Raw genomic sequence first — 26,568 nt, 5'->3', positions numbered from 1 at the left:
CAGGAATGCCGATCCACCAGCTACACGATCATCCAGCTTGGCAACAACCAGCAGAGCCAGCAAGTGAAAGGGCAAAAGTATGCAGAAGCATGCTTTTCTCTAAATCAGATTACTGTTTAATTGATGTCAAAAGCATGACTTTAATTGTGCACAGCAGTAGTGATCAGGCTAGGCTAGCGTGCAGTTGGCACGCATGTTTCAAACATGCCAGAGTGCATCGCAAACCAAATTTCGCCATGCAGTCTGGCATGTTGCCATGCATGAGCAACACACCTGAGAACTTTCTTCGACATTTCACTTGTTTAGCTTCTTCCTCAATTTCTTAAAACATTGATGACTACTGTGGCACATATTTCAACACAGTGGCATAGCCAAAATTTTTTTTATAGGGAGAGCAGGTGGACGGGCTGCACCAACATGACTGCGGACGGAAAGGGGGCTGGGCAGATCCCATATAGATAGAAATTTTGTATGTGTGTGTGTGTGCACGGGGGGGGGGGAGTGAGGGCTTGTGCCCAGTTTGTTACCCACTGGCTTCGCCACTGCTTCCAGATAGTCCATGAAGACTTTGTCCCAAAATGTGGACATATCAGATAAATTGCACAAACCTGGATTCTGTATTTCTTTAGCCGAGGGGAACAAATGCCTTTTCTTATGGGATTGTACAAAAATACTGAAGCGGCCTGTATGAACTTGAGGCAGCCTTCTTTTTACTATATGAAAAAACAGACTACAAAGCCAGAGAAAGCACAGGGGAAATTGTGTTTCATTGAAATGTAGAAATAAAGGAAATGAAAGTGGATGAAAAGGTGGGAGCTGAACCACATTATACGTACTGTGCTATACCAGTTAAGCTGTCATGAGGGCCCTCCCTTGTTCACTTTCTTAAGTATTTGTGTACACATACAAAAAGAGCACTAGTAGTGCTAGCCAGGACCACTCGTAGCCAACAACAGCACATGTGGAACATCCCTTTTTAAGAACAGGAGTCACATAGTAAATCAGCTTTGCAGCAAGCAACTGGTCAAAGGTATTTTCTTTGGCTGCCTTGATGCCATGAGGGAGCATTTAAGGGCTTGTTGTCCAGTTGTCTAATCCTGAAGTCATACAATTTGACATCATCAGTTAGAGATGTTCCACATCCCCTGACATGGCCGAGAGAAGCAGTGCTGGCCAACCCTCCCAGGACTACCCCTTACACATACACAGATAGCCAAGTAAATGGGAGGACGACCACATCAGTAGCTTAATTGGCAATGCACGGCATGCTTAATGCACAGTATGGGGGTTCGGTTCCCACCTTCAGCAAGTTGTCTTTCTATCAACTTTCACTTCCTCTTTACTTATTATTTCTACATTATGATTTCCCCTACATATTGTCCAGCTTCACTGTCTGCTTCCTTCACAACATAGTAAATAACAGAAAATTGGGTCCATCAATTTCCTTTATTCTTTGTGCCTCGTTCTCTACTGCTGCTGATAGTTTACAAAATCTCCTTCACAATCTGTCCTTGTGTGAAGAGAAATTCAATCACCGGACAACACCCTGTTTGAGAAAAGTCCAAAGTGATCGACAACTTCTTCGGTTTGGTGCTGAAAAAGATTTGAGAAAAAATACTCAGTAGTCATCCAAAACATATTTTTACACAATGCCTTAAAAAGTTTTTATTAGACAAGAGGATCATGCTAAGGGATAAAACTTATCAGAATTTTGTTATACAGATCAAGAGATTACTTTAACTGTGAGGTTTTGACATGTAACTTCACTGTGGTTTACATCGTAGGTTCTAGTTTATTTTGACCACCGGAGATTCCTTAAAGTGCGCCCAAAGCTCAAATGCAAGTGTTTTTACGTTTCACCCCCATCAAACTGTGGCTGTAAGAGCCGGGAATCAAACCACTGAGCTTGTGCTCAGCAGGGCACTATAGACACTGAGCTGCTGCAACGGATACCAAGGGATGACTGAAACAAGGCTTGCGAAATTCCACAAGGTGAAGAAAGACTCACGGGATGAAAAATTGGCATTTTCTTGATTGGCATGAGCCTAGAAACTTACACATTTGCGTACACCCACCTACCAGTATAGTGTCTTTACATTTCACATCTACTTAGTGCAGGTTCTACAATGACAAATTCCTGATTCGAGCTCAAGAATAGCGCGAAAATAAAATCCAAGAGAAGGACAGGACACAAAGCTTGATTCCTACAATGAATCTACGTCGTATTTCCATACAAGTTGCGAAGAATGTTCGTGCAAGCATGGTGCCTCAGATAACAGCGTAAGAAACAACAATGCTAGTATACATATCAGTTTAGGAAACAAGCTGCACCGCATTCTGGCTTCAAGACAAACTTAATTTGAGAGCAAGATTGAGCCTGAGTAGAACACGTTCCTATATACTGGTTTTCATAGTTTAGATTAGGGTTTCTCAACATGTGCATTTTGAAGTGTTGTGAGCAGGCGCAGAATGTAGATGCTGTAGCCTTCTTTGGGCTTTCTAGCAGGTTCTCAAGCAAGTCGTGATTCACAATCGAGCCGAGAAATCCGTGATTAGGGAAACCGTACAGTAGACGAAGAGTAGAGGTAAACGCTGCATTGAGTGCCATAAAAATTTGCGACAGCTCACTTACTCGCACATTATGCAAAGCCCCACGAAAGATGGAAAAAAAAAAGGAAAAGTCTTCACGATCAACGTACTCAAGTAAGCGACAGCAACAAACGTTTAGAAATATTTTAAACCTTTCTGTCATAAGAGAAGAAAGTGCCGCCAAGCTGAAGACACTCACGAGCTCCATTTACAACAAATTCAGCAAACAAGAGCAACAGCACTGAAAAACTGAACAGTAAGCTGCACAAAACCACGTTATGAACCATAACAGGCACTGCAAGGTATAAGGAAATGAGTTGCTTTAGGCGTGGGCCCAAGTGTCGCTCATGATCGCAAGCTCAGGCACATTTCGGTTGTCCCAGCACGACTAACTAGCATATTTTGCTACACAATACAGTAAGGAACCATAAATTTATGTTTTAACTAAGATCAAAAGTGGAAGCAGCGCGCGCAAACTGTAGCAAAATTGTTAACTGGAACACGCCATACTTGTTTAAACGTCACAATCACGTGGTCAAAAATGTGACATCACTTCCGTGCATGGCAGTAGCGTTTTGGTATGGCATTTCGCCTCTACTACGCGTGTCACCAGTCACCGCCTTTTTTTAAAAACCCATATGGGTCTCAAGAATTTTCCTTTTCGTGTACCCTCCTTGATCTTGCGGGTTTCTACAGAACTGATTTGCCAATAACTGGGGTTAGGAGCAGGCAAATGTTCGGAATTGTCATTCTTCTGCCTGTCCGTGTAGAGGTTAAGATGTCCTCTTTGCCACATTAGGGCGAGAAAATTGTTTAATAAATCAAGATTAACATAAAATACATGTTTTCTTTAGATCGTTGCTCTGGGTGATCTAGTGTCTCACTTGAAACAATTTTTGTGTTTCCATCGCTATGAATGTTCGCACTCATGCAAAAAAAAAAGGACCCATTCTGTCACGCCAAAAATGTGTGCAACAGTGTACAACATTTATCGACGTGAAAGCAAATAATTTTGCTAGTGGCTCTCATACCACGAGACAAGGGTGTATGAAAAATCATGCCAACCATTTTGCATTGTGCTGTGGGTTGGTCTATGAGATACCTCTCGGCTGTGGCAAGTTCTATGTAGACCAAACGGCCCAATGCCTAAATGACTATTTGAGGGAGCATTCAAACAATTTAAATAAACCGGATGGTGCAGCGCACATTGCAAGGCCTGCTCATGTGAGCCGTGCTTTCCAACATTGTGATCCTGGGCAGAAGTAGCAACAAAACAGCACATGAACTCGCGAAGGAATATTTTATCAGAGAGATGGTGCACATGTCAGTAGCACTTCAACTGCCTTAATTCCCCAGAAGTGCACTTGTTTAATGCCGATTTGTAGCATTACTAGACAAACTAGCACTGTCACAACATTCGCCTCTTGCATGTGCACAAAATTTGTACCCTATCTTCCATCCTTTGAATCATTAAGTCAGTTGGTAGTTCGCACTTTCATGCGTCCTTCTTCTATAAATATCTTTTTGCGCACAAAAAAAAAAAAAAATGCGTCGCAGATTTCACCAACTTGCCCAAGACGAAGTCCTAGTCAGTTTCAAAAATTTCCTTCAGAGATTTTCTTGTTGTGATGAGAATTTCTGTCAATGCATGGCACTCTGTTCGAACAAAGGGACAGGTGGTTGACAACTTCACTGAAGATGGGAGAAAAGAAAGGTTATAGAGGCAAAGATTGTCACATTATCACCCAGATATGTTCCCTAACGCAATGCCTAAAGAGTTTTTTTTTTTTGTTGGACAAAAGGATCAGGGTAAAGCTCAAGACCTATGAGCATTCTATTGCACAGACAAAAGGATTAACCAAACAAGCCCTGTGAAGTGCAGCAAGGTCAAGGAAGATTCATACAATGGAAACGGCATTTGCTTGAGAGCGGCATGCATGGACCTGCAAGCCCACACTGGTCATATTAGCATGCATTTCACATGTATAACAAAATGCAGGTTCCTGCAATGAAGCTACGTCATGTCTACAAACAAGTTGCGAGGAACATTTGCGCAAACCTGGTACCTCGCACAGCGCCATCATAAGAAGCAATACTAAATAGCAGCTTAGCAAACTAGCTGGAAGAAATTTAAGAAAATTTCTCGGTCTTCAAGACAGCCAAACTTTACAACAAAATTGAACCAAAGTAGAGCTATGAGTGGCTGGGCCACCTTTTGCAATATTTGTCTTCATAGTTTACATTCAGGTTGCTCAACATGTGCCTTTTGAACTGTAACGAGCAGGTGCACAAGCAAGTCGCGATTCGCTAGCCACCAAAATCCGAGGTAAACAGGGAAACAGCATGAAGATGCAAGACAAGAAACAGTAGAGGTAAATGCGACATTGCCGTAAAAAAATTGCAACAGCACTTACTCGGGCAATATATGCAACAGCAATCCTACGAAGGATGAAGAAGAAACTTTAATAGAGAATGGTCCGGCAGTTTTTGTCAGGTGGCGGCTCGAAGTCGTTGAACTCGAGCGGCAATTTCGGCTTGCCGGATGGCCCAGAGCTGCGGTCTGCCAACTCTGAACTTTTGAGAGTCGTCTCCCAGCGGCGGCAACGCCGATGGAGAAGGTCCCCGGCGGCCCTCGAAGCCGGGGCGGCGCCGGGAAGAAGCGAGCTCGAGGCTTCCCGCACTCTGGCTGCAGCGACAAGAGTTTAGAACGCGTTTAAACGTTTTTACCATAAGAGAAAAAAGTTCTGCCATACTGAAAGCCAACATGTGCCCCATTCACAACAGCAAATTCAACAAACAAGAGCACTGAAAAACGTAACAGGAGCTACATAAGACCACACTACCAACCATAAACGCGCTGCAAGGCATAAGGAAACGAGCTGCTCCAGCGTTGCGTCCAAGTGTCGCTCGTGATCGCAAGTTCGAACACCATCCGATTCTTCCAGCGCAACTAGAACAACATTCTAGCACACAATACAGTAAGAAACCGTAAAATTGTGTCTTAGCTAAGCTGAAAAGCTGAAGCAGCTCCAGCAGCGCGCGCAAAACTATAAACCGGAACACGTCATACTTGTTTAAACAACGTCATCATAACTCTGACGTCACTTCCGTGCGTGGCAGCAGCGTTTTAGTATGGCATTTCGCTACTACCACGTGCGTGTCAGCAGCTTACGCCTAAGTGGCGCGCGCTAAGTGGCCCATTGCGTAAGCGGAACTTTCTTAACGGGCCTACACGTTATCGCCACTGTCTTTGCTCGTTGAACTATGTAGGAAGTAATAGAGTGGACTACCTCACTGAGAAATTTAATTCATTTGAGCACTGAATGACAATCTCGAAAGTGTAATTGAGAAATTGTCGAGACATGAACTTTTAGTTTTACCTCCTTTTGACCTTGTTTTGATTAGTCCCGGCAAACTTACAACTACAACTTGCAACTTGCAATGCAACTTGCAATGTAGACTTTGCAACTACGTTCGACGGCCTCGTTCCCAACTCGGTGCGACCGAAACGAGACTTGTTTGCTTCAAGCCATGTGCTCATTATCGTGTGTTCAGACTATCTGCGCCTACATCCTCGTCAACGTTTTTACTCATTCTCCTATTACCTTCCTGCGAGGTGGTCGAGCATCCCGCTCGCCTGTTTCCCTCTTGTTCGCTTTGCTTTTTTTTCTTGAGCGTTGTTATTCTGCGATCCACGCTTGTTTGTGCAGTCGTTCGTGTGTGACAGCTATCGCATTTTGTCATTGCTACTGAGCTTCGAGCTTCGTTTATCTACCACTGGTACAAGAGGCCGTTGTGGGTCTCCAGAAATAGCCACAGTTTTTTAACGTAGCACTCAAACTGATATGGCTAAAAATCCCGGCGATGCCGCTCTCACGTATTGCACGCCGTTGGGTGGGACGTTCTACCGTGGTTATTTAATGGCAATTCCTCAAGTTTCTGTTGGAGGGCGTTTACATTAAATACATGTGATTACATGACAAATAAGTACGCATAAAGAATGATGAGTAAATATAAAAATCGTAAAACACGATTATAATCATATTCAGAACAAACGTAAACGCCAGCTATCACTGTCCAGAATACTGCATTGGCCATGAAACAAGCATATTATGGTTTGTATAGTCCTTAGCCAGCTTTAACTTTCATAAGAAGCTGAGTATTACGAGTTTTCGTCTGCCTTGTCTCCACTTGCGGAAGCAGCTATGTGGTGCATAGATATGAGGATGAACACGAACATCTTGTTCTGCCACCAACTTGAAGAAGACGAGCTGAGGGGCCTAATTTCGGTTGGGCACAAGCTAATGTCCGACGCCCAGCGAAGCCGTATGCAGAGGATGTGGAGCCTCGAACCCAGACGAGCAGCATCAGTGCATGCCTAAATGCAAGTTGTGCGGCGAGAGCCATTTCACGGCAGGAAGGGAATGTATACAACGCTTTAAATTCCCGTACGTCGTTCGACATCGTCGAAGAGAACGAGCCAGAGCCGAAAGGAGCCGGATGAGAAGCCCTACCCCGGATTACCGCGGTGCCGAGCTCCAGTTCACGGAGCTCGACCAGCATCGGTCCCAGCAAACAGCCCCCGAGGGAGGTCTACGTCGCTCCAGATCGCGGTCTAGGGGTCACCACCGTAGCAGGAGTTTATCCCGGAGCCATTCCCGTGGTCGCCCCAGAGACGATCTGCTTCCATGGTTCGCTTCGAGCGCAGAAGCCGGTCCAGGTCAAGATCCAGAGCCCGGGGATATTATCATCAGCAGCAGGTGGTCCACAAGGAGGGCCGCCCCACTTGGGCAGATCGGGTCCGTGGAGGACCATCGGAGGTGATGTCGAGGTCGCTGCCAGAGCATGATGATAGCTTGGAAAAAATAACTAGATTAGAGCGCGAGAACCCGGCCATGAGAGAGAACATAAATAGGCTAATGGCTGAGATAGCAGAGATTAAGGGTGCTAGGAACTCGCAACCTACCGCTACCTTCAACGCGGAAATTCTGCAAGTCTCGATGGCTGAGGGTAGTGACGGGTCACGACCACCGAAGACGAGGGCAATAGCTTGTGATCAGGAGAACGTGTCAAGTAAAGCTAAATCAGAGGTGCGCGAGATGTTAACCGCTCTTAGCGAAAGTATGAAACAGTTAGGTGATAGGATCACTGAGATGCAAAGCAAGATGACGACCTTAGAAGCAAACACCAACCAGCGGTTGGCCAAAATGGAATCCTTTCTCGAGTTTGTTGTGGGCCCGGTAACGCCATCGAACCCACCGATACGTCTTTCTGACCCAACAGCTAGCAACGTAGCTCCGATTCTAGCCCCACCTAGAGTCGGTGTCCAGCTCGTAAGAGATGGCTCCACCCCTTGAGACATTCCGAATTTGGCAATGGACCTGTAGGGGGTTCTCTAGGAAGAAGGCTCCCCTACAGCAACATCTACGCAGTTGTGAAAAGATCCCCCAGGTTATCTTATTACAGGAAATCATAGACAACGACTCTAGCGACACTCGGGCCGTTTTGGGACTTGATCTTGAGAAGGCCTTCGACAGCGTTCTACATTCGCATATCCTAACCTCGATATCTCGGCTTAATCTCGGTGAGAGATTTTACAACTATGTTAGATCGTTCCTATCGGATAGGAAGGCTACCCTCCGGGTGGCCGATCTCGAATCACAACTACTGGAACTTGGCGAGAGGGGCACCCCACAGGGGTCAGTCGTTTCCCCCTGTTTATCAAGAAGCCGAAAGCTTCTCGAGATTGAAGACATCAAACACACTATGTATGCTGACGATATAACTATATGGTGCACAGGAGGCAATGGCGGTCAGGTTGAGGGAGCCTTACAGGAGGCCATAGACACTATCGAAACCTATGTCGAGCCCACCGGTCTCAGATGCTGCCCCTTGAAGTCGGAACGTTTGCTGTATAGTCTCAGGAAACGCGGTCCGAGGCCCAAGGGGTGGACATCGTTAGAAGATAGAGACATTAACCTATGTACAAGAAACGGTTGCCGTATACCCAGAGTCGATTCAATCAAGGTCTTGGGCATGATCGTTGAGTCAGGGGGTACAAATGGCAGGACTATACGTAAGCTAATTGCTAAAACTGAAAGTGCTGTTCGTATCATTAGTATCAAATCGGTACCAATTGGTATCAAGGGTATAAAATCGGCATCATGGACTCAATGAGGATAACCTCATTCGACTAATGCATGTCTTCGTTCTGTGCCACTTTAGATACGTGGCAGCCATGCACCGATGGAAACAGGCAGACCGGGATAAATTGAATGCACAGCTTAAGAAGATTACCAAGCGGGTTCTTGGGCTGCCCGTATACACTTGTACAGAGCGCTTAATGCAGCTTGGCATTCATAACACTCTTGAAGAGATTGCAGAGGCCCAGGAGCGCGCAGAGCTAACTCGCCTCACAATAACGAAGGCAGGGAGATCCATCTTGCAGGAACTCGGATATCACCCAGATAGAGTAGCGGAGGAGTTTTCTGACGTTCCTCCGTCGATTCGGGAGAACATTACGGTCGCGCCTATACCTAGTAACATGCACCCCGATCATAATCGCCGTAGAAGGAGGGCAAGGGCGGCCAACCTCCTTAGGCAAATACACAGTGATCAGCGACAGGTCAGCCTTGTGGATGCCGCTTCTTTTAAGGGACGTCGGGCGTTCACCATCGTCACTGTCGCTGGTCGGCAAGGAATCACAAATGCTGCCTCGGTTCGGATGAGGGACTCCGAAATAGCTGAACAAATGGCTATTGCATTAGCCCTGCTGGATAGCTCACGGGATGACATCTATAGTGATTGAAGATCTGCTGTCAGAGCATTTGAAAAAGGCACCGTTTCCAAGCAGGCCCTCAGACTTCTTGGGGGCAAGGCAATCACGCACCACTTCATTTATTAGTTTGCCGCACATCAGGGTCAGATAAAGGGTGCTCCTCCCAACCTCAACGAGTCGGCTCACGGGGTTGCGCGTGAACTTGCCCACCGCGCTGCCCTCGACCAATCGGAAACCGACTCCCCAGAGAACAGGGACACGCCCTCCACCTACAACGAGATTAATAAACACTACTATCTCAGCCGCAGAACCTACTTTGTTCCTCATCCGCGCCTCAGTAGAGCTCAAGCATTAATGCTCCGTCTACTACAAACGAATACCTATCCCAATCCGTCGCTCTTACATAAAATCTATCCGGATATTTACACCAATGCTACCTGCCACGATTGTGGAAAAATAGCCACGCTAGACCACATGATCTGGCGGTGTGCCCGGTCACGCTCTATCATCACTAACAGCTCGGCCAGATGGGAGGCGGTTCTCCGCAGCCCTCTTTTGGCTGATCAAATCTGGGCTGTCCAGCATCCCCACGATGCGGCCTAGAGGCTCGGCCTTCCGGTTCCCACGTGGGAGCGGCCCGCTTCGTGAAGACTCACGAACTGCAGGACATCAGTAAAGCTTACCATACCATACCATACCATACCATACCATACCATACCATACCATACCATACCATACCATACCATACAAGCTAATGAAACCAAGAAAAGCGTCTGCGAAATTATTCGTTGTTTTCTTGAGGTGTAAAGATGATAAGGTAAAATAAAAATAAATTTTGACAGAAAGCAAAGAACTTGCGCATTCCACTTCTTGGAATGCACAGGTTGTCTGCACGATGGATGGGCTATTTGCTTTGCAAAACGTAACACGGCAGTGCACATTCAAGAGACTATTAATTGACCTAGGCTAGTGGTCAGGAAAATTGACAGTCACTTAAGTATCCTTACGTGATTTGAATGTGAAAGCATTTTGACTTTTCTAATAATTGGTTACCTTCATGTTACTTGACGTCATACGTTGTCACGTGTCGTTCACAATTATACCTTAATCTACCTTAATGCGCCTTAACACACCTTGCCCTAATCTGTACAACCTTAATCCACAATAATTCAGTGTAATCCACTTTAATCTACCTAATCCACCTTGCTCCAATTTGCACCAATTCCCTAATTCACCTAAATCCACCTTAATTCACTCATTCAACCTTAATCAACCTCAATCCACTTTATTCCACCTTAATCAACCTTAATAAAATTTAGTTCACCTTAATTCCCTTTACTTCACCTTAAGCACCATGCTACAACTTGTTATGACTTGAATCCTGTATTACTACTGACGTCATACAAGACGCTGATGACGTCCCTGATGATTAAAATCTTCGGTACCACTCATTGCCTATAGCACCGGCTTTTCTGCCTCATTGAACATATACTACTTTCGCGTTAATAACGCAGCACCAACATTCTGAGCAGTTAAGCTCGCAGGACTCAAAATACAAAACATTTATGTTATCAAGGTGTAACCTTGTGAGTGTTAGCCAGTGACATGGTAACACACATAGTACTTACAGAAAGAAACTAAAATGCAGCCGCCTTGCACACGTTACACCTAAAAAATGTAACCGATTACAATTATAATTACTTTATTAAAATTGTAATTGATTACAGTGGCCAATTACTGGCCCAAAAAGATTAAGTGAGCAATTATTAAAAATGTAATCGATTAGTTTTGCCCTACTTTCCTCCGAAGCTTTAATACGATTGCACAAATACCGTAAATAGAACTAGCTGGGCTGGCTGTTTTAATGCGTCCATTGCGGTCCTTCAAGCGTTGTTTATCTGCAAGAACTACTGCTTTTCTTCATTTTCCCCCTCGTTTTCTTGTGAAGAAACCAGTAGCGACACTGAGAACTCGCTCCGTGTTCGTGCTGGAAGGAAGGGCGTTGTTGTAAGGCATCAACACTTTGCGACCAAGATTGCATACTCGCGGACAACTTTCTGCGCCCATGAAGGGAAAGCTATGGAGGCAAAGCGCGCACACGTGAGAACGCTTCAGAAAAGAGTCCGGCATTTTAATCCAGCTTAGTTTAGACTAGTGAAGACAAAACATAAACACCTTAATAGCAATAATTAAATAAGACAGAAAACACCAATGAGTGTAAAGGTTTACTTATTTTGCGGCTTTGCCCTTCCGGGTCTGGTGCAACTTGAATTCGTCGATTCAGCGTCTGTTCCGAGCCCGGTCATGTACTAATTGTGGCCATGTTGTCCCAGCAAACTTCTTAATTTCATCCGCCCACCTAACTCTCTGCCGCCCTCTGCTATGCTTCCCTTCTCTTGGAATCCAGTTCGCAACCCTTAATGACCATCGGTTATCTTCCCTCCTCATTACATGTCCTGCCCATGCACATTTCTTTTTCTTGATTTCAACTAAGATATCATTAACTCGCATTTGTTCCCTCACCCAATCTGCTCTTTTCTTATCCCTGAACGTTATACCTATCATTCTTCTTTCCATAGTCTGTTGCGTCGTCCTCAATTTAAGTAGAACCCTTTTCGTAAGCCTCCAGCTTTCTGCCCCGTACGTGAGTACTGGTAAGACACAGCTGTTATACCCTTTCCTCTTGAGGGACAGTGGCAACCTGCTGTTCATGATCTGAGAATGCCTGCCAGACGCACCCCAGCCCATTCTTATTCTTCTGATTATTTCAGTCTCATGATCTGGATCCGCGGTCACTACCTGCCCTAAGTAGATGTATTCTCTTACCACTTCCAGTGCCTCGCTACCTATCGTAAACGTACTGGTGTTCTCTTCCGAGATTGTTAAACATTACTTTAGTTTTCTGCAGATTAATTTTTAGACCCACCCTTCTGCTTTGCCTCTCCAGGTCAGTGAGCATGCATTGCAATTGGTCCCCTGAGTTACTAAGCAAGGCAACATCATCAGCGAATCGCAAGCTACTAAGGTATTCTCCATTAACTCTTATCTCCACTTCTTCCCAATCCAAGTCTCTGAATACCTCCTGTAAACACGCTGTGAATAGCATAGGAGAGATCGCATCTCCCTGCCGGACGCCTTTCTTTATTGGGATTTTCTTGCTTTATTTATGGAGGACTACGGTGGCTGCAGAGCCGCTATAGATATCTTTCAGTATTTTTACATACGGCTCGTCTACACCCTGATTCTGTAATGCCTCCATGACTGCTGAGGTTTCGACTGAGTCCAACGCTTCCTCGTAATCAATGAAAGCTGTATATAAGGGTTGGTTATATTCCGCACGTTTCTCTATCACCTGATTGATAGTGTGAATATGGTCTATTGTTGAGTAGCCTTTACGGAACCTTGCCTGGCCTTTTGGTTGACAGAAGTCTAAGGTGTTCCTGATTCTATTTGCGATTACTTTAGTAAGTACTTTGTAGGCAAAAGACAGTAAGCCGATCGGTCTACAATTTTTCACGTCTTTGGCGTCCCCTTTCTAATGGATTAGGGTTATGTTAGCGTTCGTCCAAGATTCCGGTACGCTCGAAATCATGAGGCATTGCAAGCGTATACAGGGTGGCCAGTTTTTCTAGAACAATCTGCCCACCATCCTTCAACAAATCTGCTGTTACCTGATCCTCCCCAGCTGCCTTCCCCCTTTGGATAGCTCCCAAAGCTTTCTTTACTTCTTCCGGCGTTACTTGTGGGATTTCAAATTCTTCTAGGCTATTCTCTATTCCATTATCGTCGTGGGTGCCACTGGTACTGTATAAATCTCTATAGAACTCCTCAGCCAATTGAACTATCTCATCAATATTAGTAATGATATTGCCAGCTTTGTCTCTTAACGCATACATCTGATTCTTGCCAATTCCTAGTTTCTTCTGCACTGATTTTAGGCTTCCTCCGTTCCAGAGAGCATGTTCAATTCTATCCATATTATAGTTCCTCATGTCGGCTGTCTTTTGCTTGTTGATTAACTTCGAAAGTTCTGCCAGTTCTATTCCAGCTGTAGAGTTAGAGGCTTTCATACATTGCCGTTTCTTGATCAGATCTTTCGTCTCCTGCGATAGCTTACAGTATCCTGTCTAGCGGAGTTACCACCGACTTGTATTGCACACTCTTTAATGATGCCCGAGTAACCAAACGCTTTGTCGAACGCGGACGGGCTACTTGGCGCGGTAACACATGTGCAGCAGCCACGCGCGCGTAGCTTTCCCTTCATAGAAACAGAAAGTTGTCCGCAAGTATAGTTACTCACTGCCGCGATGCTCCCTTCTTGGTCCTTATGAAGCGCAGCGCGGCATTGTCGTTGCGGCTAAGGGAAGCACTCCCGATAGGGCCAGTAAAGAATACGGAACCTGAAAATTTACCCTTATCAAAAAAGTGAAAGAAAGTAAAGCATAGTCAGTGGAGGTTACTTGGCGAAACCCAAACTGGCAAGGTTTTATGAAAATTTGGCAGCTTGTTACGCTCCTGTAACACGTGAAGGCGAAAGCCTGCTGCACGCTCGGTAATGCGCCGTCTCGCATCGTCGCGCTGCTGCTTTCGCAGTTCCGGGCTTCTTGGCTCGTTTTCGACGCTTAGCTACGGCTTCGCGCGCTCGTATAGTGAGGTCAGACTGGCGCCAACGACATTTCTCTTTCACATTACGTTGCGCCATTTCAGCAACGCATTGAAACGCATGCTGTTCTGTGTGTTGTACGTGCGATTTCAATGAATGTATGCACTGTTCGATTCACTTTGTTGAGCGCTTGTAGCCTTAGCCTTAGGAGGAATGAGCCATTGTACTTTTTGCTTGCTTAAAGCGGTAAGAGCAACTGAGAAGGTCACGTAGTTTTTCTATATACCACTCGACTAGACGCCGCCTTTGTGTACGTTGTATCGGTGATTTCATTGAATGTATGCACTGTACGCTTCACTTTGGTGAGTGCTTGTAGCCTCTGCATTACGGGAGATATGGGCCATTGTATTTTTTCCTTGCTTAGGGAGGTATCAGCCATTGCTAATTATGATGGTTTTTGTACTATTGGACCGGAAGACGCGTTTTTTCCCTAGGCTATTGGGGGCATGCCTCTTCGCGTGGGCTGGTAAAGGCATGCCCCCAATGGCCTTGAAAAAGAAAAAAAAACGAGCTACACAGGACCCCGGGAGTACGAGGAAATCGGCCTGTACACCCAAGACGGAATTGCAATCCCCAAAGTAAACAAGATCAAGATCCTCGGAATGATCATTGAGGTCAACGGAGCTAACGGCGAAACCGCGAGGAAGATCGAAGGAAAACCCACCAGCGCCACGAAACTCATAAAGCGGATGACCAACAGACACGCGGGCATGAAGGAAGAAAACGTCATTCGACTGATCCACTCCTTCGTTGTCAGCCACAACGCCTCCGCGTACGATAAATGGTACGTCGCGGAAAAGAACGAGATCAACACGCTCATAAGGAAAGCGTACAAGATAGCCCTGGGCCTCCCTGAATCGACGAGCACCGAGCTCCTGGGCCAGCTGGGCATACGCAACACCCTGGAAGAAATATCCGATGCACAACGCATCTCGCAGCTGGAACGCCTGTCGACTACCACGACGGGAAGGCACTTATGAACAAGCTCGGCATAACGTATGGCATAACCAGCATGGCCAGGAAACGCAAATCTCCAACAAAATCAGAGACGCCGTTACGGTGGAAAACATCCCGAGAAACGTGCACCCCGATTACAACCGAGGCCGAAGAAAGCCAAGAGCCGAGGCTCTGCTCCGTTCATTCGGCAGGGAGAGAAACGCGTGCTTTGTCGACGCAGCCGAATATCCGAACGGCGAAGAATACACTGCTGTAGTCATAGACGCATATTCCAAAATCAGAATCGCATGCAGTGTATACACCAAACGCTAAGAAATAGCAGAGGAAGTAGCGATCACGCTGGCCCTCACAGAACAGGAATGCGAAGTCGTACTAAGCGACTCACAAACGGCAGTAAGGAATTACGCCAAATGTATAATTTCCAAGGAAGCCCTGTCCATTCTGGCCAAAGCGGGCAGATCCAAAACCGTGAGCTCGAGGATCATATGGTTCCCTGCACACGTCACCACGGAAGGCGAGGCGCTCTTGAACCTAAACGAGGCTACGCACTGGACGGCGCGAGACATGACCCGCAGCGCCGAACAGGGCAACGCCTCTCGCACGATAGCGAGCACTCCTCGCGCAGAACGGGACAGGTTCACTAGATACAATGACATACCTAGACAGTGCATACCTAAACGCCAGAAGGATATACCGATATACCCACCGCCGAGTCCCAAATTGAACAGGAACCAGGCCGTCGCCTGGAGCCAGCTCCATACGAACACCTTCCCTAATCCATTCCGTATGAAACGTATCTTCCCAGATAAGCATCAGGACGACACGTGCAAATTGTGCTAGGAAGGACCAGCAACACTCAAAGACATGCTGTGGGAGTGCAATGTAGTTATAGGAAGGATGACAGTTGCTCCGGAGACCCTGTCGTCGAGGTGGGTTGCCGCTCTGAGCAGCTCAGACCTCGGAATCTAGACGTCGGCAGTCCAGCAAGCCCATGAGGCGGCGTTGAGGCAGGGCCTTGACGTTCCCCCGCGGGAGACTTGGGCCCGGGTCGCGTTAAACCTTGCCGGACATACAATAAAGTTGTATCCATCCATCCATCCATCCATCCATCCATCCATCCATCCATCCATCCATCCATCCATCCATCCATCCATCCATCCATCCATCCATCCATCCATCCATCCATCCATTCATCACATCCATCACATCCATCCATCCATCCATCCATCTATCCATCCATCCATCCATCCATCCATCCATACATCCATCCATCCATCCATCCATCCATCCATCCATCCATCCATCCATCCATCCATCCATAGGGGGCATGAGCAACTTAAGGCTTTCGCCTTAATAATAAATTTCGCTACGTACGTATTACGCGCTTAGAAAACAAGTGTTAAGCGACTTTACTAATTGAAGAGAGAATAGATACAAGCCTATAATTTATAATTGCTTCTTTATCACCTTTCTTAGAGATTGATATGACTTTAGCACGCTTTATTGAGTCAGGAAAACAATCTTCATCGAAAATAAGGTCGATTATATTGCTTAATGGGTCAGAAATCAAATAAGCAACCATCTTTAAATGACGTGCACAAATGTAATACAGACCGGAAGAAGTTTTTCTAAAATTACGAATATACGCCACTCTTTTGCCAGAAGAATTACGGAAAGAATGAGTGAGGTAAACGCCACAAACCGGTTGAGGAATGGTCTTTGTGGCTACAGGATGACAAACAGAAATGCCCAGAAAAGGCATTTGCAATATCTTCAGAAGGACGATGAGTGACGCCATAGTAATTTGTTTTCATTACAGACGAGCTCATAGCAGGCATATTTTAAGATTTATTGAACAGTTTCCAGTGTTTATTGGGGTTATTATTACTTTTTATGAGTTCTTTTTCAGAATAGCGCTTCTTGGCATGTTTTCATAAAAAGCTAGGAAGGTTGCAATAACAGTTATAGCGAAGTGCCCAAGCCCTACTAAAGGGATACTTCTTCACTTTTTTCTAAATATGATCCTTTTTAGGAGTGGTTAAAGGAGCAGGTGAGACCCACGGATTCTTAAGCTTTTGGTATTTCTTGTTTCATGCAATGGCAGAAGTGCTGGAAGAAACAGCTTCTAAAAATAAAGTGCAGAAGACGTCATCCACCTGTTTTGGATCAGTTACAGATTGTATCTTACACCAGTCACAATGAAAAAAAATTGAGTCGCCATTCCGGCCCTGCGAAAATGGATGTCCGGCGAAGCTGTTGAAAACAGCCACTACAACTGCTGGGACGGGGGGGGGGGGGGGGTATGCAATGCTTTATTGCTTTAGACTAATGGTAGTAATGGTAATTTATAGTAATAGGAGTAATAGTAATTTTGACAGCACTACGCGTTGCCTATACATAGCGGTAATGCAACAACAATGAAATAAGTTGCTAGGCTGGGTCCTTTATGTAACGAAAGGCTAGCAACGTCACTCCCCACGTCGCAAGCTGCCGTCACCGCGGCAGTATTCGCATTAGTATTCTTTACCGGGAAACGCATGCGGAATGCTATGTGCTTCGCATTTTTATTAGGAGCGCCTTATTATCCATAATGTGGTTAGGATGCTTGTTTTGTGTTTTGTGCTTGTTCTTTACTGAAACGTGTGCTGTTCTCTCTGTTGTATGCGTGATCCCAAAGAATGTATGCACATTTCTCTTCCCTTTGCTGAGTGCGTGAAATCTGCTGCACCTCCGCCGCGGGTCGGCCCGGTATTGCACAGCCTCGGGGATCGGCCAACATTTTTGCCCACTAATATGGACACTACAAATTCCGACCAACGAGAGGCTAACAACTTCGCTGTAAAAACTGGAATGTCGTCCATAGGGGATACCCTAGCAGTGTTGCCAGGTTTGGCTATAGTTTACACCGATTTGGCTGCTTTTGAAGGCTCGTGGCGGAAACTTTTTCGGGTTGGCTACCTGGCTACTTTCTGGCCAGCTTAAAAATCAACATTTGCCTATAATAACTACAGGCAAACTAGACAAATTATTACAAATAAATGACACAATACGCTGTACTACGACTCTTATGATATACACGTTGTGCAACGACCATCGTTGCCATGTTTATTTGGAAGGGAGGACGCAACCTCCACCTTGAAACTGAAGAAATTCATCCAACAGAAACACCTTCTGTCCCATTCTATGAAATGTATTCTTTTATAGTTGATTTCTCAGAAAATTATAAGATAGAAACACAAGCTTTATTACAGTTTCATGATGAGTTCGAGAGAACACATCGATATATGGCTATAAAACTAGTAGAAGAACACTTTTATTAAGTGAAATGATATTCACTTGTAAAGTTCAGATATAACAGAAGGATACATTGACGAAAGACTAAAGACGGAGACATATTCACACACGACATATTCGCTGGCACTCTGGTTCAGTGACAACTGCTTACGTTTACTTAATACTTTATACAGGAATAACAATTCCCGAATACGAATACAGAGCCATCAGTCCTCACTTGATCTCCAATATCACGTTTTAGATGCGTCGAAGGACACTAAACATAACATCTACAGAAGAAGCCGTTCATTATCGGCTACCGCCATGTTTTCTTTTAAGTGATTGGCCATGGCGGCAGCCTGGCGACTTCTTTGGCTGCTTTTTAAGCACATGCAATTTACTCGTTATTTTTGCCTTTCTGAAACTGACAACCCTGTATCCTGGCCTAAATGTCCGCAGGGACCATCGCAATTGAGCCATGAGGACGCCGTTTCAAATAGTCGGAAAACATCTCGTGGAGTTTTTGCCGACATCTTTAACTCGTTAGCTATCAAGATTAAAGGCAGTAATTGTAACACGTGCCAGGAGATGTTCAAGTTCCTCGAAGAGGTGGCCAAATCTTAAATGTACTTGAAAATGTAACTGCACATTATTCATCCCTCGAATACTGTTAGTGTGTTGCACTTGCAAGATTAGGTGTCTGTGAGTGACGTATCAGGCAAAAAAATCATGTACCTTTAACGGCCGAAAATATGTCACTATATCTGAGTTGTCATAGAGTGCACCAGGCGAGTAATTTAGCAGGAGCTCTTACCATCCATCAAGGCCACTTCCAAGAGAGGTGTGCGAAGGTGCAAGCCAATCATGTTCATGTTGTCGAGGCACGTAACTGCAGGAGGCTGATTGGGTGAAAGAGATAACCCATGTACATCTTTTCATCCCTTTTTACGATGCCAATTACTGAGCGCGGCCCCCCATACTACTGTAGCTCCCACAAAAATTCGTGCTCGAGGCTGCGTCCCCGGTTATAGTTTGTCTTTTCGATAAAGAAACTGGTTGCATGTAATTGGTTGCTGAACAAGGTAACTGAATCACAATGAGCATTGCCCAGTAAACAAAGTAATCGTTAAGTTACAAAACTACAGAAAATGTAATTGATTGCAGGTGAATAATTAAATGCAATCGGAATGAATGAAACTTCCGGCTATAAGGAAACTTCCGAAATATCGAATGCGAGGCTCCATACTCGGAGCCGCCCTCATTTTCTTTCTTTAATTCTAACCCTTCCTTTCCTTGCCTATTGTGTTTCTCTATCATCATTTGATATGCCCGCGTTGTGCCTCTGCTGACGATAGTGGCCAAGATATCTTCAATTTCGGCGACAAACGTTTTTAAAAATTGTTGAGAGGGGTATCGCTTGCTGAAAACACATGTAGCGAAAACATGTTTTACTAACATCACTTACTATATATTTGCAACCGTAGTACCCGCGCACCCTAACTGATATCGTTGTATAGAGGGATTCAGCCATTACTCGGCTATGCATACGTCACGCGCATACATGGCGCTGTTGTCACGCCATGCGTGATGCAATCGGAGATATATATTTAACCTCGCGCGCGACTTTCAGAGAGGCGTAGCTCGGCAGCGCCTTTGTCCATCTGAGTAGAAGTGGTTGCGCTCGAGAGAGGTAGCGATGCCACAGTATGTATATTTCACCAAACTCAAACTGGCCGTCATCAGGACTCATCAGGCCTACAAGTGCGCAATTTGGGGCAGACAGTTTAAGCTTCCTCCACATTCACGTCGCCGCACTCGACATGTAGGGTCCATAAATGACGGGGTGAGAGTCGAACTGCAAGACAGACGAATATACAACGCCTTTGATCACGGTGAGACGTTTCCGTATCCATAGGCAGCGCAAGCACAGGATATTGATGCAAGCGTAAGAGCTCCAAACATCTACGAGGGCAGCGGGCTCGAGTGGCACATAGCAGCCTCGGGCGCCACAAGGAGGGGGAGGAGTCATTTCTTTATCCTAGTGCGCAAACACCCTATACAAAGCTAACTGACCCACTACGAATGGAAGACGAGCACGATTGCAAAATTAGACCGCTGTACCCCTACTAGGATCACGCATAAAACGTTTCACGTGGCCCTTGCGGCTGCGTTCCTGATACAGCCAACCTGACTGCTTTGTTCTTTAAGTTTGTTTCTGGTAATCGTGATAATGATGTCACGATTGAAAAAGCGTACGGCTGAAATATATATAAAAACTATTTACGTATAACGGCACAGGGTGTTACGTCACAACACCACCAAGGGTGTCAATTGACCGTTTGCCACGTGTCATACCGCCCCACCTCCTAACCAGACGTCAGCGCGGCTTGGACAACTACTAAAAGCGCTTACCTCACCATTACCTGGAAACCGGAGAAAAGGTTGAATGGGAGGGAACCACGACAACGAATGGATAAGCGCAATTAAGTAGGCGAGTAAAATCCTCACCCATCCCTCAGCACTTATCCAGCCGTCGAGACAGCATGTAAACAGGCTGTTGCAAGATTCCACGAAAGGACCTCAGCCCGCGCCTCATCTTGCAGGCTTAGCGAAAAAAGAAAGATAGCGTGTAAATTGTCTGTTGCAGGATTCCACGAAAGGGCCTCAGCCCGCGCTTCACCCACCAGACTGAGCGAAGAACGGGTTGGGCAATGACGAACGAACCAGGTGTCGCCGGATGATTTCTTTCTTCCACAAATTACAAACCCGTTTCTTCCAGGCGGAGTTACTGCAGGTTATGGATAGAATCGGCGTGGTATCGCAACTGAGTCGACGATGATGATTTGTTGCTGGATAGTCCTCAGATTCCCTAATCGACTCGCCTAGGGAAGACGACGAAGGTCCTGGTGTGGATTGAGACGTTAACTTGCTCCTGCATGGAGTGGGATTCCGCACTGGAGCCGTGTAACTAAGCTAAATAAACTCTTTTTCCTTCATTTTCTACAACTTGACGTCATAGTCGATGGGCTTGGTGGATTCCATGCCCCGCAACGCCACCCTAGTCGAATCAAGGAGCATGCATATGTCTATTGTGGGGATGTAATAACAGATCCAGAAGAAAGCCTGCCACAGCGTTATGAATTTTCCGCACACTGTCGTCTTTTCCCGAATAGCTCTGCAACAATACAAATAACAACAAAATATTTTGTTGATCCTTAGAAATTTCTTAGAGAACATTTTGGAGATACCCAGCTTGGATAATCTTACAGCCTATCAAATATTTCTTTTTCCTGACGATGTCAGTGGTAGTTAAAAATAAACATCAAGCTCAAGTAAGCGATACTTATTTCACCGAAAGACAATGATACACATTCACTGTTTACAGTAATCGCACGAAATCATGTGGATGTTCGTCAAGCTTGCACTGATATTGCAGACGCAGAGCGTTTGCATTACTGTTTTCAATGAAACAACTATATATATGAAACCTTACCTATGTGTAAAATTCACGTGATTTGTGACAGTTTGTAAACTGAAAGAACGAGCCTATTGATTATTTTTTTTTCATGCCACACTCTAATGACACCGTCCCCGGGACTCATTTAATTTGCGTAATGAAGGGCTGTACAATGTCGGCGTTAACTCTTATTCAGCATTTTCCCTGTCTTCTTTGACCGCAGTCCTCGTGCTATCATAGAGAAAGGCATTCAGCAAGAGTGGATACTCGCAAAGAGCCCAGCGGCTGAACTGGCAGTAGCGCACAAAGCGGCCGGTGTTAAAAACTGAACCACACTTCCTGTTTCGGTTTTAGGCGCGCGCTTTTTGAAAGCTAGCTGGTAAGGGTTACGCAGGCTGCGTTGCTCGGCGCGGCGTTTGGTTTGCTTCTGCTGCTCAACGGCGCGCTGTCTTGGTGCGGAATCATTTTATTATTTAGTAAATATGAATGCGAACGACCTCTACAATCCTCCGTAGAATCTGGGCAACGTGCAATTTCACAAAGTAGACGCAGGACGCCTTGTGAAATGAAGAAATATTTATTTTGCTCCGTATATATGCTCGTTCCGGGCTTTTTGTGCATTCATCCAATGTTGTGGCACCAGGTAAGCAGCAGCAGTTTCAGTATGAAGCTGCACCGGATGCCATCAGCTGAAGAAAGTAAATTACAAGCATCTGTCAGTTTGGTATTTAGACGTTACAGGAATACTGCATGTAGAGGTTAAACGTGCGAAAGTGATGAACGGCTGGCCTTACAAACAACATCAATCTGAGTTCGCATACGTGGCGCAGAAAATAGCTTACTCCATCCCAAACAATACCACAAAATATAAAGAAAACATCTGACTTCCAAGCATCTCCCAGTTCCCGGGCACTATTTCCTCTTCTTTAAGAGCACAAATACACGGGCGACTGCGCATTTTCAACACAACTTGGCCTAAGCCGACGCGATGGTACAGTACGTACACAGAGGTGGCCACAACACAGGCTCCCAGCCAAACAATGCTAGACTCTTACAGAATACCTTCTACTCGCACTCAAGAAGAATGCATGGGTGCAAAGCCAGTTTTCAGTCATTCAGAAGACGGAATTTTCGAGTTTCAAGTTTTAAGTTTTTGAGCTGCTCAGCGTTATGTTTCACCGTATTCTGCCGGCACAAACAACACACTCCCCGGTTATCACTCTTGGTAATCGCTCGTCGCGTTTGTGACAAGAGCGAGTACCGAACAAAAGTATATGTTGTTGCAGGGGGGACGGGGGTAGGGCATAGAAAGGCTCACATACTTGGCCGCGTAGGATTCAGCGCACCCGAAACTAACTGCGTAACCACGGCCGAGCTGATTTTCGCCAACTGCGTCACAACGACGGGTGCGGCAACCATGCCTCAAAAGTACTCCAAAAGTAACGAAAGTAGTTCAAATAATGTTGGGCGTCAGAGAAAGCGTCAATAACTTGTCCTAGTAAGATTCAGTGCACGCGAAAATAACTGCGTCGCCACGGCCGAGTAGCTTTTCGCCATCTGCTTCACAACGCCGGGTGCGCCAACGGTTCTTCAAAAGTATGCCAAACAGTAACAAGATTAGTTACAATGATGTTGGGGTAAGGTAAAGTGTCACGAGCTCTTTCCATTAACATTCAGTAGTTGCGAAGCTAACTGCGTCACGACGGCCGAGCTGCTTTTTCGTTAACTGCATCACAACGCCAGGCGCGGCGAGCGTGCCCAGTAATACTCGAGGAGAGATGTTGGTAGAATTCGCGGAAAGGATTGAGCTCCGCATAATGAACGCCTTCTTCAGGAAGCGTAGGAACAAAAAGTGGCCCTGGAAAAGCCCCAATGGCGACACAAGAAATGAAATTGATTTCATACTTTCTGCCGACCCCAACATTGTGCAGGAGGTATAAGTGTTTGGTAAATTGAAGTGCAGTGATCATAGTTTAGTGAGGTCTAGGATTTATCTCAATTTAAAGAGAGAAAGAGCAAAATTGTTCATAAAGAAACAGGACAACCTAGACGCAATAAGGGTAAAGCAGGCCAATACAGGCTTGTACCTGCAAACAAACATGCAGTCATAGAACAGCGAGATGAAGATGATATAGTTATAATGAATGAAACCATAACTAGATTGGCTTCAGAAGCAGCAATTGAAGGGAGAGGTAAAGCATCAAGGCAACTAGCAGGTAAGCTCTCCTAAGTAGCAGAAGACTTAATAAAGAAACGACAAAGAATGACGGCAAAGAATGAAAGTGTCCAAATCAAGAGATCAGATAGAATTCGCTGAACTGCCAAGCTGATCAGCAAGGAGAAAATACGGCTTATTCAAAATTATAACGTGAGACAGACTGAGGAAGCAGCAAAAATGGATGCAGCATGAAATCAGTGAGTAGGAAACATGGTATAGGACAAGCTAAGATGTATGCGCTGAAAGATGAGTAGGGTAATATTGTCAGCACACTCGAAGATATAGCAAAAGCAGTGGAAGGATTCTATATTTACCTGTACAGTACCCAGAGTAGCCCCGATACCTCGATTCGAAGTAGCATTGAACAGGTTACAGAAACTACTTCCATAACTAGTGATGAAGTTAGTGGGCCTTGCATGAAACGAGGAAAATCGGCAGGATGAGAGTTATTTATTTTATTTATTTCACATACTGGTCAATCCCTCATGGGATTATAACAGGAAGAGCAAGTACATATGGTAGTATTTGCGAACAAAGAATATAAATAGATTATATAATCATGAGCGTGTTATTGCAAAGGTTTTGGCTTCGCTAAACAAATGAATTAAGCACTTCATCACAAATACAATATTTGGGTACAATATTTAGAATAGAATCTGAGAAAAAAAGAAACCAAACAAGAAAGAAAAAAAGACACCTGAAAACACATGTGATATAAAACACCTAATGATCATGACAAACAGGATGCAGTCATGCGTATAATACATCATACAAAAAGAACACTCATAGATTAAAGTGTTAGACTATGAAGATCGGTAATAAAGCTGAGTATGTAAATCAGAGCTGTAAGGCGAGGAGATATTTTTCCACTGAATAAGCAAATGTATCTTATAAGGAGCTATTACTAATGGATTCACTCAGTTTGTTCCACTCTCTTATCGCTAAAGGAAAGAATGAATCCTTAAAGCAATCGGTATGAAAAGAATACTGATTGAGTGTTTGTGTGTGTTTATGTCGCGTTGGCCGTGTTTCATTTCTGGAGATGTATCTAGAGGTATCAATATTAAATTTGTTGTGTAGGAGCTGGTACATAAGTTTAGAACGGGCTAGTACAGCCCGTTCAGTCGATTTAAACAAATATGGAGGAGACATAACGTTTGAAAAAACTGGCAGCCCTTTATACGAACCATCTATCGACTTCAAGGGTCCCAGAGAACTGGAAGAATGCCAACATTCTACTAATCCACAAAAAAGGGAGACGTTAAAGAATTGAAAAATTATAGGCCCATTAGCTCACATCCAGTATTATATAAAATATTCTTCAAGATAATCTCCAATAAAATAAGGTCAGCACTGAACTTCAGTCAACCTGGGTAATAGGCTGGTTTCAGGAAGGGATACTCTACAATGAATCACGTCCATATCATCAATCAGGTAATAGAGAAATCCGCAGAGTAGAATCAGCCTCTCCATATGGCTTTCATAGATTACGAAAAGGCATGTGATTCAGCAGAGATACCAGCAGTCATAGAGGCATTACGTAATCAAGCAGTACAGGCAGCTTCTGTAAATACGTTGGAAAATATCTACAGATATTCTACAGCTACCTTAATTCTACACGAGAAAAATAGAAAGGTACCTATAACGAAAAGGGTTAGTCAAGGACACACAAGCGGCTCCAATGCTATCACTGCGTGCTTGGAAGTATTCAAGCTATGAAACTGGTAGGCTTAGGAGTGAGGATCAACGGCGAATATATCGGCAACCTTCGATTTGCAGGTGAGATTGTCCTGTTCATTAACACCGGGGACGAGTTACAACAAATGATTCAGGACCTTAACAGAGAGAGTGCAAGAGTGGGGTTGAAGATTCATATGTAGAAGACAAAGGTAATGATCAATAGCCGGGCAAGGAAACAAGAGTTCAGGATCGGCAGTAGGCCTCATCAGTATGTTAAGGAGTACGTTTATTTAGGTTAATTACTCACAGGGGACCCTGATCATGAGAATGACATCTACAGAAGAGTAAAAATGGGTTGGAGTGCATACGGCAGACATTGTCAGATCCTGACTGGAAGCTTGCCATTATCATTGAATAGATTGGTGTATAATTAATGCGTTCTACCGGTGGCAACATATGGGGCAGAAACTTGGGAGACTTACGAATAGGCTCGAAAACAAGTAAAGGACCGTACAAAGAGCGATGTAACGTAGAATGTTAAGGGTAACGTTAAGAAACAGGGATATAGTAATGTAGATCCGAGAGCAAACGGGGATAGCCGATATTCTAAGTGACATTAGGAGAAAAAACCGAAGCTGGGCAGGTCATGTAATGGATAGGTTAGATATGCAGTGGACCATTAGGGTTACAGAATGGGTGCCAAGAGAAGGAAAGCGCAGTAGAGGACGGCAGAAGGCTAGGCGCGGTGATTAAGAAATTCGCAGGTGCTAGTTGGAATCGATTGGCGCAGGACAGGGGTAATTGGAGATGGTAGGGAAAAGGCCTTCGTCCTGCAGTGGACATATAAAAGGCTGCTGCTGCTGATGATGACGATGAACAAGAAGAATAAGGTGATGATTATGAATATTAGGGCCGATAGCGTCGCGAATATGTCCCAGTACGATTATGTACAC

At 45.0% G+C, this 26,568-nt stretch overlaps 1 protein-coding gene and 1 long non-coding RNA gene across 3 annotated transcripts in view; one reads left to right on the top strand and one right to left on the bottom strand.

The window, feature by feature from the left end:
• LOC142572598 (uncharacterized) overlaps positions 1-26,568 on the top strand; it is a 291,788-nt gene that overhangs the window by 176,843 nt on the left and 88,377 nt on the right. The window lies entirely within an intron of this gene.
• On the bottom strand, positions 1,433-5,740 carry LOC142572599 (uncharacterized). 2 transcript variants are annotated; one of them, XR_012826109.1, is made up of 3 exons: positions 5,437-5,740; positions 4,158-5,275; positions 1,433-1,593 (listed from the first exon to the last, which is right to left on the bottom strand). It is a non-coding gene; the product is annotated as an uncharacterized LOC142572599 (long non-coding RNA). The 2 variants fall into 2 exon arrangements; XR_012826108.1 differs by having other exon boundaries at positions 4,162-5,275.

The sequence above is a fragment of the Dermacentor variabilis genome, chromosome 2, assembly GCF_050947875.1.
Source record: "Dermacentor variabilis isolate Ectoservices chromosome 2, ASM5094787v1, whole genome shotgun sequence".
In the NCBI taxonomy this organism is placed as follows: domain Eukaryota; kingdom Metazoa; phylum Arthropoda; class Arachnida; order Ixodida; family Ixodidae; genus Dermacentor; species Dermacentor variabilis.
This window is presented reverse-complemented; position numbering and strand designations above follow the sequence as displayed.